This window comes from Hippopotamus amphibius, chromosome 4 (assembly GCF_030028045.1).
Source record: "Hippopotamus amphibius kiboko isolate mHipAmp2 chromosome 4, mHipAmp2.hap2, whole genome shotgun sequence".
Taxonomy (NCBI): Eukaryota; Metazoa; Chordata; class Mammalia; order Artiodactyla; family Hippopotamidae; genus Hippopotamus; species Hippopotamus amphibius.
In genome coordinates, this window is record NC_080189.1 from 123,323,506 (window position 1) to 123,336,703 (window position 13,198).

The 13,198-nt window shown below is 40.3% G+C and overlaps 1 protein-coding gene and 1 pseudogene across 2 annotated transcripts in view; both read right to left on the bottom strand.

Moving 5' to 3' along the window:
• Positions 1-13,198, bottom strand: part of PIP4K2A (phosphatidylinositol-5-phosphate 4-kinase type 2 alpha) — a 176,568-nt gene that overhangs the window by 78,878 nt on the left and 84,492 nt on the right. The gene's annotated exons all lie outside the window — the stretch shown is intronic.
• Positions 10,202-10,874, bottom strand: LOC130851223 (AP-3 complex subunit sigma-1-like; annotated as a pseudogene).

Sequence of the window (13,198 nt, forward strand, 5' to 3'; positions counted from 1 at the left end):
GAGGCAAGTGGCCTCCAAATGGCCAACAGGTACATACAAAGGGTACTATCTAAGCAAAAATGTCAAAACACATCTGAAGCCACAATGTCAAGCTATTGACACTCACTAATTCTGGCATTGGAATCACAGCTCTTTGACAGCACTTCCACATTTATTTTACTTCTCCCCCACCAAAATCAAAAAAGTTAAAATAAAACGTTGCCTACCGCTTTTATAAAATAAAGAAAAAGAAGGCAGATAAACTAGTAACTCAATTCCTTTCCCTTTTTTCCTTCATTTACTAACATCCTACTTACCTGTCACCAGGGTTTTACAATAAAGAAGGCCATCCCATTGTTTTGCTTAAAAAGAAGAAAAAGAAGAAGAGGGAAAGGCGACAGGAGCTGTGTGGAAGTGACGGAATCTGACCCAGGGGAGATGGGGGTTCCCTCCAGTGGCTCGTTATTTTCTCTGGGAAGGAGGAATCATGACCTCATGACCATCTGCTGAGGGTGAGAGGCAGGCTGAGGGGTACAGAGGCTTAGAGAGAACGCAGAGCACGTGAAAGGGGATTGCAGGATGCAGGAGAACAAGTCTGAAGAGAGAAATACGGCTGGGCTTTGGGGCAGAGTTGGGAGCCCGTGCGCAGTGACGGTTAGTGTACAGGGCACCAGGCGAACCCGTGGAGTGACATTCCCCAGAGCCCAGCCACAGGGAGCAGCTGTTGACTGAGGAGGATGGGGCTTCTTCGGGTTTGAGGTTTCTGCTAGGCGGGTGTGCCAGAAGGATGACACGAAGTATCACAGAAGAGCAGTGAGATGAATTCTCGGATAGTCACTCAGAAATGGAAAGTCAGAACAAAACACTCATCCCTGACCACAAAGCGTTTCCCACTGCAGTTGATGGGGAAGCACTGACACACGGAGAAGGACAGAGCAGCTGAGAAGGAAAGCTGGCGTCCAGACAGTGAGTGTCCCAGGAGCTCAGGGCAGGGACCTGGGACAGGTGTGTGGAAGGGCTTCTGGGCAGGCGTGAAGCCCGATGTGGGTCTTGAAGGATGGAGAGAGGTGACTAGTGTTTCATTTAAATACATTTCGACACGTTCCATCTTCACAAACCAAGAGTCCCCAGGAAGGAGGGAATGCTTGGCCCTTGTTATGAGAGAAGAAAAGAGATAAGAAATCAAAGCCGATTACACTTACAGCTTGGCGTACGGAGAATCATAAGATGATGAAATTAAGAGAGACCCTTAGCAAAGGAGATATTGTCATGAGTTCTTGCCTAATATTTATAAGCTATTAACTAAGTTAATAGCTCTGTATCTTTTTGGTGTTTGCCCTACGTAATGCTTTTAATACCGGTTGATTCTGTTGCACTTTTTTGTGTATTAAATATTTTTCATTTTGCCAAAAATAAAAATAAATAAAAATAAAAGAGACCCTTAGCCATCCTCTAGTCTAACGTCTCACTGTGCAGATTACAGCACATCCTGGGAAAGCCATGCCTTTATAATCGAGGAGGCGCTTGGCACTGAGTTCTATGAGACAGCTACTCCACGGACATTTCTTCCAGATTGCCTTTCCTTCACAATGCCTTCACATTTCCTTTGGGTTTCTCTCCACGCCCCCCACCCCCAACCCGCCCCAAACCCTCTCCTCACACCCCTTGGTCAGGTGAGTAGCTAGATTTCATGACTTGTGAACAAACACTTCACAAACCACAGGCTCTACCACTTAAAAGAAGCTCTTAATTAGTAAACAATATTTTTCAATAGTGTATCCGTGAGCCCCCCCTTTTTTTTTCTATAGGCACATTTTATTTTTTTACATACAGGGCTCACCAGTCATGTATCAGTTTTACCAAAATATTAATCACGGCACCACCTGACCATTGAAAGGCCTGGATAACTCTCTCCTGTAGCCCATTACTTTGACATCTCACAAACTAAAATATATCCTCATCTCTAATGCACATGAATGGGCTGATGCATAAAGTGACAATGAACTATCATCTTGAATGAGGCTGAGCTGATTCCAGTTGTTGCCTCCTATAGTCCACACAGGGCAATGGGCTGTGAGCTTTCAGCCTTCAGGACACAATTCTTGGGTTTCAAAGTCCTCAGTCTGAGAAAGAAAATTTGGGGGGAGGAGCTTAAAGCTATATAAATTTATTTATTATTGGGGTATAGTTGCTTTACAGTGTCGTTGAGAAAATTTTAATTTATTAGTTTGGCATTCTACCTAGCCCAAACATGCTACTGCTACACGGCCTACCTCGAAACTGGCAGCACAACTACTAATGGTTTATCATCAACTTACATCAGGATTTTAACAAAGCATTTATACTTTTCTGTCTTTATAGATATTCTATAGATATAGGAAACACACACACATATATAGTTTCATTTATATATGGTACGTAATACTCATGAAAGAAAACCAAAATATTTGTGTTAACCATTACTATTTTTTTTAACTTTGTATTTTTTTATTTTTTACAATACATTGCACATATTTAGAGTGTACAATTTGGTATCCCAATCTCCCAATTCATTCCCCCCCCCCCAACCCTCCCCGCTTTCCCCACTTGGTGTCCATATGTTTGTTCTCTACATCTGTGTCTCTACTTCTGCCTTGCAAACCGGTTGATTTGTACCATTTCTCTATAGTCCACATATATGTGTTAATATACAATATTTGTTTTTCTCTTTCTGATTCACTTCACTCTGTATGACAGTCTCTAGGTCCATCTATGTCTCTACAAATGTCCCAGTTTCATTGCTTTTTACACCTGAGTAATATTCCATTGTATGTATGTACCACATCTTCTTTATCCATTCATCTGCTGATGGACATTTAGGTTGCTTCCATGTCCTGGCTATTGTAAATAGTGCTGCAACGAACATTGGAGTGCATGTGTCTTTTTGAATTATGGTGTTCTCTGGGTATATGCCCAGTAGTGGGATTACTGGATCATATGGCAGTTCTATTTTGAGTTTTGCAAGGAACCTCCATACTGTTTTCCACAGTGGCTGCACCAATTTACATTCCCACCAGCAGTGCAAGAGCATTCCTTTTTCTCCACAACCTCTCCAGCATTTACTGTTTGTAGATTTTCTGATGATGCCCCTTCTAACTGGTGTGAGGTGATACCTCATTGTCGTTTTGATTTGCATTTCTCTAATCGTTAGTGATGTTGAGCAGCTTTTCACGTGCCTCTTGGCCATCCGCATGTCTTCTTCGCAGAAATGCCTGTTTAGGTCTTCTGCCCATTTTTGGATTGGGTTGTTTGTTTTTTTGATATTGAGCTGGATGAACTGTTTATATATTTTGGAGATTAATCCTTTGTCTGTTGATTTGTTGGCAAATATTTTTTCCCATTCTGAGGGTTGTCTTTTCATCTTGCTTATCGTTTCCTTTGCTGTGCAGAAGCTTTGAAGTTTCATTAGGTCCCACTTATTTATTTTTGATTTTATTTCCATTATTCTAGGGGGTGGATCAGAAAGGATCTTGCTGTTATTTATGTCGAAGAGTGTTCTTCCTATGTTTTCCTCTAGGAGTTTTATAGTGTCTGGCCTGACATTTAGGTCTTTAATCCATTTTGAGTTTATTTTTGTGTATGGTGTTAAGGAGTGTTCTAATTTCATTCTTTTACATGTAGCTGTCCAGTTTTCCCAGCACCACTTACTGAAGAGGCTGCCTTTTCTCCATTGTATATCCTTGCCTCCTTTGTCGTAGATTAGTTGACCGTAGTTTATCTCTGGGCTTTCTATCCTGTTCCATTGATCTATATTTCTGTTTTTGTGCCAGTACCATACTGTCTTGATCACTATGGCCTTGTAGTATAGCCTGAAGTCAGGAAGCCTGATTCCACCAACTCCGTCTTTCCTTCTCAAGATTGCTTTGGCTATTCGGGGTCTTTTGCGTTTCCATACAAATCGTAAAATTTCTTGTTCTAGTTCTATGAAAAATGCCATTGGTAATTTGATCGGGATTGCATTGAATCTGTAAATTGCTTTTGGTAATATAGTCATTTTCACAACACTGATTCTTCCAATCCAAGAACATGGTATGTCCCTCCATCTGTTTGTGTCTTCTTTGATTTCTTTCATTAGTGTCTTATAGTTTTCTGAGTACAGGTCTTTTACCTCCTTGGTTAGGTTTATTCCTAGATATTTTATTCTTTTTCTTGCAATGGTGAATGGAATTGTTTCCTTAATTTATCTTTCTGATCTTTCATTGTTAGTGTATAGAAATGCAAGAGATTTCTGTTTGTTAATTTTGTATCCTGCAACTTTACCAAATTCATTGATTAGCTCGAGTAGTTTTCTGGTGGCATCTTTAGGAGTTTCTATGTATAGTATCATGTCATCTGCAAACAGTGACAGTTTTACTTCTTCTTTTCCAATTTGGATTCCTTTGATTTCTTTTTCTTCTCTGATTGCTGTGGCAAGGACTTCCAAAACTATGTTGAATAGTAGTGGCAAGATTGGACATCCTTGTCTTGTTCCTGATCTTAGAGGGAATGCTTCCAGTTTTTCACCATTGAGAATGATGTTTGCTGTGGGTTTGTCATATATGGCCTTTATTATGTTGAGGTAGGTTCCCTCTATGCCCACCTTCTGGAGAGTTTTTATCATAAATGGGTGTTGAATTTTGTCAAAAGCTTTTTCTGCATCTATGGAGATGATCATGTGGTTTTTATCCTTCAGTTTGTTAATATGGTGTATCACATTGATTGATTTGCGTATATTGAAGAATCCGTGCATTCCAGGGATAAACCCCACTTGATCATGGTGTATAATCCTTTTAATGTGTTGTTGGATTCTGTTGACCAGTATTTTGTTGAGGATTTTTGCATCTAAATTCATCAGTGATATTGGTCTGTAGTTTTCTTTTTTTGTAGTATCTTTGTCTGGTTTTCGTATCAGGGTGATGGTGGCTTCATAAAATGAGTTTGGGAGTGTTCCTTCCTCTGCAATTTTTTGGTAGAGTTTGAGAAGGATGGGTGTTAGCTCTCCTCTAAATGTTTGATAAAATTCACTGTGAATCCATCTGGTCCTGGAGTTCTGTTTGTTGGGAGATTTTTAATCACAGTTTCAATTTCATTACTTGTGATTGGTCTGTTCATATTTTCTATGTGTTCCTGATTCAGTCTTGGAAGGTTACACCTTTCTAAGAATCTGTCCATTTCATCCAGGTTGTCCATTTTATTGGCATATAGTTGCTTGTAGTAATCTCTTATGGTGCTTTTTATTTCTGCGGTGTCTGTTGTAACTTCTCCTGTTTCATTTCTAATTTTATTGATTTGAGTCCTCTCCCTCTTTTTCTTGATAAGTCTTGCTAGAGGTTTATCAATTTTATTTATCTTCTCAAAGAACCAGCTTTTAGTTTTATTGATTTTTGCTATTGTTTTCTTTGTTTCTATTTCATTTATTTCTGCTCTGATCTTTATGATTTCTCTCCGTCTACTCACTTTGGGTTTTGTTTGCTCTTCTTTCTCTAGTTTCTTTAGGTGTAAGGTTAGATTGTTTATTTGGGATGTTTCTTGTTTCTTGAGGTAGGATTGTATTGCTATAAACTTCCCTCTTAGAACTGCCTTTGCTGCATCCCATAGGTTTTGGATCGTTGTGTTTTCATTGTCATTTGTCTCTAGGTATTTTTTGATTTCCTCTTTGATTTCTTCAGTGATCTGTTGGTTATTTAGCAGTGTGTTGTTTAGCCTCCATGTGTTTGTGGTTTTTACAGTTTTTTTCCTGTAACTGATTTCTAATCTCATAGCATTGTGGTCAGAAAAGATGCTTGATATGATTTCAATTTTCTTGACTTTACCAAGGCTTGATTTATGACCCAAAATGTGATCTATCCTGGAGAATGTTCCATGTGCACTTGAGAAGAATGTGTCATCTGCTGTTTTTGGATGTAATGTCCTATAGATATCTATTAACTCAAGCTGATTTATTGTGTCATTTAAAGCTTGTGTTTCCTTATTAATTTTCTGTGTGGATGATCTGTCCATTGGTGTAAGTGGGGTGTTAAAGTCCCCCACTATGACTGTGTTACTGTCAATTTCCTCTTTCATAGTTGTTAGCATTTGCCTTATGTATTGAGGTGCTCCTATATTGGGTGCATATATATTTATAATTGTTCTTTCTTCTTGGATTGATCCCTCGATCTTTATGTAGTGTCCTTTCTTGTCTCTTGTAACATTTTTTATTTCAAAGTCTATTTTATCTGATATGAGTATCGCTACTCCAGCTTTCTTTTGATTTTCATTTGCATAGAATATCTTTTTCCATCCCTTCACTTTCAGTCTGTATGTGTCCCTAGGTCTGAAGTGAGTCTCTTGGAGACAGCATATATATGGGTCTTGTTTTTGTATCCATTCAGCCAGTCTGTGTCTTTTGGTTGGTGCATTTAGTCCATTTACATTCAAGGTGATTATCAATATGTATGTTCCTATTACCATTTTCTTAATTGTTTTGTTTTTGTTTCTGTAGGTCCTTTTCTTCTCTTATGTTTCCCACTTAGAGAAGTTCCTTTAGCATTTATTGTAGGGCTGGTTTGGTGGTGCTGAATTCTCTTAGCTGTTGTTTGTCTGTAAAGCTTTTGATTTCTCCGTCGAATCTGAATGAGATCCTTGCTGGGTAGAGTATTCTTGGTTGTAGGTTCTTCCCTGTCATCACTTTAAATATATCATGCCACTCCCTTCTGGCTTGCAGAGTTTCTGCTGAGAAATCAGCTGCTAACCTCCTGGGAGTTCCCTTGTATGTTATTTGTCGTTTTTCCCTTGTTGCTTTTAATAACTTTTCTCTGTCTTTAATTTTTGTCAGTTTGACTACTATATGTCTTGGCGTGTTTCTCCTTGGGTTTATCCTGCCTGGGACTCTCTGTGCTTCCTGGACTTGGGTAGCTATTTCCTTTCCCATGTTAGGGAAGTTTTCAACTATAATCTCCTCCAACATTTTCTTGGGTTCTTTCTCTCTCCCTTCTCCTTCTGGGACCCCTATAATGCAGATGTTGGTGCATTTAATGTTGTCCCAGAGGTCTCTTAGGCTGTCTTCAGTTCTTTTCATTCTTTTTTCTTTATTCTTTTCTGCATCAGTGATTATCACCATTCTGTCTTCTAGGTCACTTATTCGTCCTTCTGCCTCAGTTAATCTGCTCTTGGTTCCTTCTAGTGTATTTTTCATTTCAGTTATTGTGTTGCATATCTCTGTTTGTTTGTTCTTTAATTCTTCTAGGTCTTTGGTAAACTTTTCTTGCAACTTTTCGATCTTTGCATCCAATCTTTTTTTTAAAGTCCTGGATCATCTTCACCATCATTATTCTGAATTCTTTTTCCAGAAGAGTGCCTATCTCCTCTTCATTTATTTGTTTTTCTGGTGTTTTATCTTGTCCCTTCATCTCGTACAAAGTCTTTTGCCTTTTCACTTTCTCTGTCTTTCTGTGGCTGTGATTTTCAGTTTCACAAGATGAAATACTGCTGATACTGCTTGATTCTGCTGTCTGCCCTCTTGTGGAAGAAGCTGTCTAGGAGGCTTGTGGGTACTTCCTGATGGGAGGGACTGATGGTGGGTTGGGCTGGGTGGGTGGAGGTCAGTAAAACTTTAATCTGCTTGTCTGCCAATGGGTGGGGCTGTGTTCCCACCCTGGTGGTCGTTTGGCCTGAGGCGACCCAGCACTGGAGCTTACTGGCTCTTTGGTGGAGCTAATGGTGGACTCTGGAAGGGCTCATGCCAAGGAGCACTTCTCAGAACCCCTGCCACCAGTGTCCCTGTCTCCTCAGTGAGCCACAGCTGTCCCCCACCTCTGCAGGCAACCCTCCAACACCAGCAGGTAGGTCTGGTTCAGTCTCCTATGGGGTCACTGCTCCTTCCCCCTGGGTCCTGGTGAGCACACTTTTTTCTGTGCCCTCCAAGAGTGGAGTTTCTGTTTCCCCCAGTCCTGTGGAGGTCCTGCAATCAAATCCCACTGGCTTTCAAAGTCTGATTCTCTGGGGATTCCTCCTCCCGTTGCTGGACCCCCAGGTTAGGAAGCCTGACGTGGGGCTCAGAACCCTCAGGACTTGTGCAGTATAACTGTTCTCCAGCTTGTGAGTCACCCACCCAGCATTTATGGGATTTGATTTTAACGCAATTGCGCCCCTCCTACCGTCTCACTGCGGCTTCTCCTTTGTCTCTGGATGTGGGGTGGTTTTTTTTGGTGAGTTCTAGTGTCTTTCTGTCGATGGTTGTTCAGCAGTTAGTTGTAATTCCGGTGCTCTTGCAAGAGGGAGTGAGCACACATCCTCCTACTCCGCCATCTTGATTCTTCCCCCCAATCATTACTATTTTGAAGGAAAAAAATAACACACCCCCACAGGAAGAAGCACGCATCATGAAATCCAAATAGTTTTTAATTTATGGAGATAAAAGTGCTTTTTGAGTTTACTTATTAAGCTTTTCTCAGGTTAGTTACATAATAAACCGAAAGCGCTAGTTCTATCATGAAGGCCACATTTAACGTTCCTTCAGGTTGCAAACACGTAATAAACTCACAACAAAGGGGCAATACCACTTGCTACTTCTGAAGTACTTAACAGCTGTCAGACCACTTGGGCAAGTAGTTGTTCATTTTCTATTTGTGCTGACATCCCTTTCATCGTCCCATAAAGCTCGTGAACATAAGAGTGTACTGCAGATACCCTCACACAGAGAAGCTGCAGGCCGGGCCTCCTGGGGCCCTGGGAAGGGCCTCTGGCGCCTGTTTGTGCCGTGCCAGTCACCCCGAAACAGACTGGTGTGGACCAGCCCAGGCTTTCCACGTAGCCACTGGGCATCACTGTGGACAGTGCTAGGGCCCAACATAAGACATGAGATAAAGAACATCAACAGACACGAGGGCAAAGTGGGGGTGGGAGGGTGAGTAAAAGGTTTAGTACAAAGTGCCCAGATGTTCCTGTCTGTATTACAGTTCTAGAGTGGGGGGCACAGTCTGCAGAGGGGAAGATGTTGCTGACACGGAGGGTGGTAGAGGGAGGAGGACGGGGGGAGCTGGTGAGGTTCAGCCGCCCCTTGGCCTTGACACACGTTAATACTTGGCATTAACCTTGCTGCTCATGCTTACTGGGCACCCGCCAAGCATCACATTCAACACTCTAGATACAGTATCTCATCTGAGCTTTATCCAAATGGAGCAGGTACTATTATTATTATTTCCATCTTCCAGATAAGAAAATTGAGGCTTAGTGAGATTAGGTAAACTAACCCAGCCTAAACCTTCCTCAGTCAGGCAACTCACGTGAGTTACCTCAAATATGCAAGTCAGAGAGCGAGGGTGGCTGACCCTAAGATCCTCTGGAAGTCCTGACAGCCTCTGAGGCAAGAGTCACAGCAACTTCAGAAGCTATGCACCTGAAATTCGTCTTCATTGTGTTAAAAACGTCTAAAGGAGTCCTTTCCTTTTTTTTTCTTTAAGGAGTAAACAGATGTTTAGAATAAATGATTAAATGCATGTCTGATTGAATAAGCACCAAAAATTACAATGACATCAGCTGGGATTTTAATAAGTGCAATCTAAATTTGGGAAGACCTGAATCACTGAGAACTTTTCATTTCTCTGACATTCCTTGTCATTTCAAAAAACAGAAAATACTGTAAATTAACTATACTTCAGTAAATGAACAAAAAATACACAAAAAACGAGAAAATAAATATTCAAGGTTCCATTAAATCTTTTTTTTTAACAGTGATAAAATATACTTTTACTTACTCTGTTGAGTCAGAGGGTCGTAAAAAATTATTGCTAAAGTAGGTATCAAGCAAACAGAATGGTGCTTTAGAAGTCCAGTTATCTTGCAGTTTATTTAAACTAAGAGAAAAAGGTCATAATGTTTTCATGCAATACATACTTTGTTCTTTAAATAACAATTGTGACAAATAACAGAAGGAATTAAGGAATGCTGCACTTTTGATCCATACAAAACACCAACATTTTGGGTTGTACATAATTTAAAGAAATGTCCCAAACACTTTTCAAAATACTGTAGTAGCCCATACACAGAGGCATGCCTTAGGTGGCCATAGGAATGCAGTTTAGAAAATAAAGAAAAAAATCACACTGAAACTACTCAATTTCTTCAAAATCACTGAGCAAGAAAAGCAACATTGAACTTTCATACTGATTTTAGATAACTTCTATACAGTACCTTGACTTAAATCCAAGAGCAAAAGTTGAGACTCTCCTCCTCTATTTTTGGTAAACAACTGCATGGTAAACTTAGATGAATTTTCCCCCTGGATTTTACCTGGGAGTGGCCTTTTTAATTTTTTACTTAAAAGAGGGCAGGTTTGTCACTTTTATACTGATGTCACCAATGTTACTATTTCTTGGGATCTCAGGAAGATTCATATTCTTTACAGCTGATACGGCACAGGCTGGAGCTCCCGCTAAGCCAGCCTCAGATTTCTCCAGTTTATTTTGTGCATCAATTTGTGTAACAATTTCATTCATGTTGGTCTCCAATACCATTTCCCCCATCACCATTTCTGCAAGAATATTGTGAAACTTGTCTACATGGAAAATTAAATCCAGTTTTCATACATTTTCAAAACACCTGTCTAATGTTTCCACAAATACTTGAATTAGATCTAAAATTTAGCTAAGTTCACCTTCTCAAGAATCCTCACAGAAGACAAAGTATAATGTTGCATAATGTCTATAAATCAGTTGGTTGTCAGATCCTCCAATTAATAATCCTCCTTCTAGGAAATTACGAACATTTTCACCTCTCTTAGATACCAAATGGAATGTCTCCCTGACGATTTGCTGTTGTGTACCTTCACCGTAGGGCTGGTAGAACTTGGAGAGCCATGGCTTCCCATGGTTGTTGAAGATGAGGGTCGCCTTGATCATGGCTGAGCCGGGCCCACCGGGTGGGAGCTGGGGGCCAGGGCGGGGGCAGGGGCGCGAGCCTCGCCTCCGGTTCCATTAAATCTTAATGAATCATACCTAATATCCTTAAAGGATACAATTTCCAAAGCAATTATTCATTAAAGCAAATTGCTGTTTTCCCTTACGAAGAATATGATTAACACCTGGTACAGTAAAATTCACGTGCCTTTTCCTTTTCTAATACTGTACTACCCAACTCACAAAAGGTATTGTGATGGCTCTCTTTAGCAAAACATTCAAGTTTCTGTCCCACTCAAGTTACCTCCAACACTGCAAAACATGTTTTTTTCATTTGTTTTGTGGATTCAATCTGCTGACTGCAATGAGTGTCATTCCTGCAGATTTAACACTGAATTCACACTGCCAAGAAAACCAAGTTTGCAGTTAAGCTGCAAAAATGGGAATAATAAACAACTATTGGACAAGGAATAAATAAGTGAGACCCAGCTGGTAATGGTTCTGAAGTGAAGGCATACAGACGTGTCCCCAACACAGCCATTTCACACTGAGACATTTAAAAAATCAGCTTCACTAATTTATATGATTTTTTTAAAAGTCAAAAGCATGTTTATAAATTGTGAGGCATTATTAATGATGCTTCATTGATTCAGATCTATCCACCCTAAATACTCTGTGCCCAGACGAATACAGAATTGTACTGGTTTTCATTCAGCCAAGCTTACACAAAAAGAACTGGAAAAAAAAAAACAGAAAAGGAAATCTCTCGCATGTAGTAGACACTGAGATATTTAATCTTAGATTATAATAGACAATTCACTACAAAGTATGCCACATTCAGATGAAACAGGAGGCATCCGGCACGTGAAACTGCAGGGGATGGTGCTGGGTGTGGAGGCTGGTACATGGGTGCTGGTGGGTGGAGCACGTCCCAGGTTGGGGCAAGTCGGACATGGCAGGAGTGGGAATAATCTTTAAAAGCCTATTTATTCCTCCTCAAAATCTCAAGACACAGATTGAGCCGGGCTTACTTTATCTCCTGAACATTTCCTGCCACTTAAATATGACTGCGTATTTTAAAACACAATTCGACCACAGTAATAATAATACAGCGGGTGGACTGAACAATGAGAAAACCGGGCAAGATAAGCACAGAGGATTCAAGGTCAGCAAGGGCCCGATGGGAAAAAGAACTGCGACGCACACTCGACATGCCTGTGATTTTGGATACTGTTTTAACTTTAATTAATCTCTTAGGGAAATCAAACAATAAATGTCATACCAGATCCCCTAGACTTTACAAGTTTTGCAATTGCTTCTGGCTTCTACAAAAGGATCCTGACTTCACAATTTAAAAAAAGGGGGGATACAAATTCACCACTGATGTTAAAAAGAAAAAAATCTCTTTTACCCCCTCCGTGTCCCCTCACATCAGTGTCTGAAAATAGATACTTTCCACTTACTGGACTCATCCTAAAAAAAAAAAACAACAAAATTTCTTTGTGACTCTATGTTTGATAAGCATAGGACTCCTCCCACCCAATGACTTACTCTGCACATTTCTGCCCTCGAGTTCACTGGCTTTAGGAAGTGAATGAGTCGAAAACTAAAATTACTACTACCAAGAGATAAGAGTTGAGGGTGTTCCAAGAGCAACTGGAACAAATCACAGCTGGACAGTCTAACGCTTTGGTCCCTGTTTCGTAAACAGCGGGTGCCGTTTAAATGTGAATTGAAACTTTCCCTGGTTCTCCCCCAAAGGTGTACAACGTGACCTCAGGTGCATTTTTAAGAAAATATTTTCCATAGCGTGACCTAGAATAGGTCACCAAGATTGTACGATTCTCCATCCTCCTGTTCAGACCGTCTGCCTCACTCTATCTGGAAAGGGTGGGGAGTGAGAGATAGGGGAGCAGCCAGGAAGCGAAGAGATATAACATTAAGGGTTAACGATAATAAACTTTAAGAAATTAGGTAGACTGCCTGGCGTTTACAGAACTGTCCAAATTAGGTGCAATACCTATGACTAGCCCTTCCAAATACCTCCTAAAGAAGACTCCCCCCAAATTTCTTGTATTACATTGATTTGTTTGTAAAATTGGGATACCACCACCAATTTATGATGGTGGTCGCAACCATAACATCCTTAGAACAAAGAATATCATAAAGACACCATTGTCTCTTACTTTTTTTCTACTAATTTTCTTAGCAAGTTTGTGACGGTGGGGGGAGATCGCCTAAAATTCTTATCTGATTTTTACTATTTGATATCTAGTTTCTTATTCCATATTTTAAAATATGAAAATTGACTTGAATATCAGCTCTCA